Source organism: Schistocerca gregaria, unplaced genomic scaffold (assembly GCF_023897955.1).
Source record: "Schistocerca gregaria isolate iqSchGreg1 unplaced genomic scaffold, iqSchGreg1.2 ptg000921l, whole genome shotgun sequence".
NCBI classification, from domain to species: domain Eukaryota; kingdom Metazoa; phylum Arthropoda; class Insecta; order Orthoptera; family Acrididae; genus Schistocerca; species Schistocerca gregaria.
This window is the reverse complement of record NW_026062278.1, coordinates 27,501-32,500: the sequence shown is the minus strand read 5'-3', so window position 1 is coordinate 32,500 and position 5,000 is coordinate 27,501. Positions and strand designations below refer to the sequence as shown.

The 5,000-nt window shown below is 52.1% G+C and overlaps 1 non-coding gene across 1 annotated transcript in view; it reads right to left on the bottom strand.

Moving 5' to 3' along the window:
- The window catches only part of LOC126325400 (small subunit ribosomal RNA), a 1,893-nt gene extending 978 nt beyond the window's left edge, over positions 1-915 (bottom strand). The window contains exon 1 of the ribosomal RNA XR_007560084.1: positions 1-915. This exon is cut by the window's left edge and continues 978 nt beyond it. This is a non-coding gene — a ribosomal RNA (small subunit ribosomal RNA).
- Positions 916-5,000: the final 4,085 nt, after the last annotated feature.

Here is a 5,000-nt window from a genome sequence, read left to right as displayed (position 1 = left end):
CAAAATAGAACCGAGGTCCTATTCCATTATTCCATGCACACAGTATTCAGGCGGGCTTGCCTGCTTTAAGCACTCTAATTTGTTCAAAGTAAACGTGCCGGCCCACCGAGACACTCAACAAAGAGCACCCTGGTAGGATTTAAACGGGGTCCGCCTCGGGACGCGAAAGCACCCCTTCGGCTCGCCCCACCGGCAGGACGTCCCACGATACATGCCAGTTAAACACCGACGGGCGGTGAACCAACAGCGTGGGACACAAATCCAACTACGAGCTTTTTAACCGCAACAACTTTAATATACGCTATTGGAGCTGGAATTACCGCGGCTGCTGGCACCAGACTTGCCCTCCAATAGATACTCGTTAAAGGATTTAAAGTGTACTCATTCCGATTACGGGGCCTCGGATGAGTCCCGTATCGTTATTTTTCGTCACTACCTCCCCGTGCCGGGAGTGGGTAATTTGCGCGCCTGCTGCCTTCCTTGGATGTGGTAGCCGTTTCTCAGGCTCCCTCTCCGGAATCGAACCCTGATTCCCCGTTACCCGTTACAACCATGGTAGGCGCAGAACCTACCATCGACAGTTGATAAGGCAGACATTTGAAAGATGCGTCGCCGGTACGAGGACCGTGCGATCAGCCCAAAGTTATTCAGAGTCACCAAGGCAAACGGACCAGACAAGCCAATCCGATTGGTTTTGATCTAATAAAAGCGTCCCTTCCATCTCTGGTCGGGACTCTGTTTGCATGTATTAGCTCTAGAATTACCACAGTTATCCAAGTAACGTGGGTACGATCTAAGGAACCATAACTGATTTAATGAGCCATTCGCGGTTTCACCTTAATGCGGCTTGTACTGAGACATGCATGGCTTAATCTTTGAGACAAGCATATGACTACTGGCAGGATCAACCAGGGAGCTGCGTCAACTAGAGCTGAGCAGCCGGCCGCCCGGGAGTGTGTCCCGGGGGCCCGCGCGAACACGCAAGCGTCCGCTCAATTATTCTGCAAACAGGAGGAGGCCGAGCTCCCCTGCACGATACACCTCGAAACCCTCTCAGGTCCCGGCGGCGCGCAGCGCCGTCCTAGGTACTTGGTCGGTTTCGAGAGAGGCGCAATCGCCCGGAGTTAGGCGAGTAGACGGTTTTAGTGCGAACACCCTTGCTCCCAACTGAGCTTGCCGCTGCCGACAGAGGCCCGGGAGCGTGCTGTCGTGGCATTGCCGGCGGGAGACAACACGCGCCACCTATGGTGACCGGCAGCTCCAACGCCAGCGCCACACAAGGGCAAAGCCCCACTTGGGTGCAGAAGCGAACTCTCCCAGCACAGCGCACGCGCCAACACGTCCGCACAACTGCGATACAAACCACCTGCGAGAACCGCTGGGGCGACCGAGCAGCAGACGGCGTCGCGGCGCCGAGTGCCAGGCGGCGGCGCATCCTCAACGCACACAGTCCTCAATCAGACCAGCACACTGCAGATGTCCACCGCGCTTCGCACCGGGCTCGGCTGAACCAACTTTGGCCGCCAGGCGCCGCGTGCAGGGTGCGCCGCAGCGTAGCTGCGCCGCCTGCCGAGCCCGTCGGCTGGCGCTCCTGCCACTCGGCGCCCCCCACCAGCCGCCTGTTGCGCGTGCGCCCACGCAGCGCGCGGCCAACACGCCGGGCGGCCCCCCTTCACCGGCCGGGAACAGTCCCACCAAGCCACCGCCGCGTATCGCTTCATACCCACATGGGCCTAGTCACGTGTGTGGATGTGGCGGGTACCGCTGAAACAACCGGTTAATAGCTGTACCGATCGTCGCCATCACAGATTCACCTCCAGCGTGAACAACCGCTCAACAACGGATTTCCAGTTCATTTGCGTATCTTGGGCAGTAAACGTAGATGTCCACCTACATTTGCGAATTCAACAATTCTTGCATGCCAGGATGTCATGTGTCACGACACGCTACATCAGACCACATACACACTGCGACATGTGCAGAAGAGAACACGTGGAAGGTGGCCCGCGCACGTATGCGATGTCCCTTCCGCGATCCACTGTCAACCGGCATCTGCGGCATGTCCCAGATATGGAACGCGGTCCACCAGGGTAGCACTTTGTGTGAGGCAATACGACAAAGTCGGAATACACGCGTCACTACATCACACGGCTCACGCTGACCTGACCTGACTCACCGCACCACCACCCCCAGCGACCCAGGGTGACATACAATGCGTTCGTACGTTCCTCCCACACGCCTCTACGGCGTACCACAGTGCAACCTAGCTGTTATTGGGAGACGAGACAAGTAGCATCGAGCACAACATATGGAAATTGAGATTCGACACCGTTGGGCACAGCCAGCGTACGGTCACACGTATCACACTACTTCACTCTGTACGTAACTACCGATGATCGGTACAGCGTGTGGGTTACGCGTACGACATCAGCGGACAATGGACACAGACCATACCACGACGTACACTAAAGGCGTCGACATCTGAACGCAACTGAACAGCTGCGAGGCTCATTTAACACTCAAACGCCAGACCGACCAGCTTGAGAGGACGGAGACACAAAGAGAGGGGCAGAGGGGGGGGGGGGGGCGATATAGTCCTATTGCAGTACAATTGACAGTGGATAGCGGGAATATGTGGAAAGTAAGCAACACTCGCAAGACATCTACATGAGGATAACAACGACACCAGAGATTCCGAGCAGTGAACTATGTTAGGCAAAGGGACAACGTGGGTTAGGTTAAGGGACAACGTGGGTTAGGTTAAGGGACAACGTGGGTTAGGTTAAGGGACAACGTGGGTTAGGTTAAGGGACAACGTGGGTTAGGTTAAGGGACAACGTGGGTTAGGTTAAGGGACAACGTGGGTTAGGTTAAGGGACAACGTGGGTTAGGTTAAGGGACAACGTGGGTTAGGTTAAGGGACAACGTGGGTTAGGTTAAGGGACAACGTGGGTTAGGTTAAGGGACAACGTGGGTTAGGTTAAGGGACAACGTGGGTTAGGTTAAGGGACAACGTGGGTTAGGTTAAGGGACAACGTGGGTTAGGTTAAGGGACAACGTGGGTTAGGTTAAGGGACAACGTGGGTTAGGTTAAGGGACAACGTGGGTTAGGTTAAGGGACAACGTGGGTTAGGTTAAGGGACAACGTGGGTTAGGTTAAGGGACAACGTGGGTTAGGTTAAGGGACAACGTGGGTTACGTTAAGGGACAACGTGGGTTACGTTAAGGGACAACGTGGGTTACGTTAAGAACACGCGATCTAGTGTTTAAGGGACAACGTGGGTTACGTTAAGGGACAACGTGGGTTAGGTTAAGGGACAACGTGGGTTAGGTTAAGGGACAACGTGGGTTAGGTTAAGGGACAACGTGGGTTAGGTTAAGGGACAACGTGGGTTAGGTTAAGGGACAACGTGGGTTAGGTTAAGGGACAACGTGGGTTAGGTTAAGGGACAACGTGGGTTAGGTTAAGGGACAACGTGGGTTAGGTTAAGGGACAACGTGGGTTAGGTTAAGGGACAACGTGGGTTAGGTTAAGGGACAACGTGGGTTAGGTTAAGGGACAACGTGGGTTAGGTTAAGGGACAACGTGGGTTAGGTTAAGGGACAACGTGGGTTAGGTTAAGGGACAACGTGGGTTAGGTTAAGGGACAACGTGGGTTAGGTTAAGGGACAACGTGGGTTAGGTTAAGGGACAACGTGGGTTAGGTTAAGGGACAACGTGGGTTACGTTAAGGGACAACGTGGGTTACGTTAAGGGACAACGTGGGTTACGTTAAGGGACAACGTGGGTTACGTTAAGGGACAACGTGGGTTACGTTAAGGGACAACGTGGGTTACGTTAAGGGACAACGTGGGTTAGGTTAAGGGACAACGTGGGTTAGGTTAAGGGACAACGTGGGTTAGGTTAAGGGACAACGTGGGTTAGGTTAAGGGACAACGTGGGTTAGGTTAAGGGACAAATTGAGTTAGGTTAAGGGACAAATTGAGTTAGGTTAAGGGACAAATTGAGTTAGGTTAAGGGACAAATTGAGTTAGGTTAAGGGACAAATTGAGTTAGGTTAAGGGACAAATTGAGTTAGGTTAAGGGACAAATTGAGTTAGGTTAAGGGACAAATTGAGTTAGGTTAAGGGACAAATTGAGTTAGGTTAAGGGACAAATTGAGTTAGGTTAAGGGACAAATTGAGTTAGGTTAAGGGACAAATTGAGTTAGGTTAAGGGACAAATTGAGTTAGGTTAAGGGACAAATTGAGTTAGGTTAAGGGACAAATTGAGTTAGGTTAAGGGACAAATTGAGTTAGGTTAAGGGATAATCTGGTACAACCACAGTTAGGTTAAGCGATAATCTGGTACAGCCACAGTTAGGTTAAGCGATAATCTGGTACAGCCACAGTTAGGTTAAGCGATAATCTGGTACAGCCACAGTTAGGTTAAGCGATAATCTGGTACAGCCACAGTTAGGTTAAGCGATAATCTGGTACAGCCACAGTTAGGTTAAGCGATAATCTGGTACAGCCACAGTTAGGTTAAGCGATAATCTGGTACAGCCACAGTTAGGTTAAGCGATAATCTGGTACAGCCACAGTTAGGTTAAGCGATAATCTGGTACAGCCACAGTTAGGTTAAGCGATAATCTGGTACAGCCACAGTTAGGTTAAGCGATAATCTGGTACAGCCACAGTTAGGTTAAGCGATAATCTGGTACAGCCACAGTTAGGTTAAGCGATAATCTGGTACAGCCACAGTTAGGTTAAGCGATAATCTGGTACAGCCACAGTTAGGTTAAGCGATAAAGTTGGTTAAATTCGGTATTGTGTGGGAAGGGGGCAGAGAGAGAGTGGGGGGGGGGGGGTGGATAGTTGTGGCAGTACGCGGATGCCTGAGTCACCGTCAGATATGTCACGTCGGTTCGATGCTTGTAGCAAGAGGCTGGCGGGTCTGTGTCTCTCACTTCTGCAATTTTTCATGTGGTATAACACGAGGGCGGGGGGGTGATATTTGG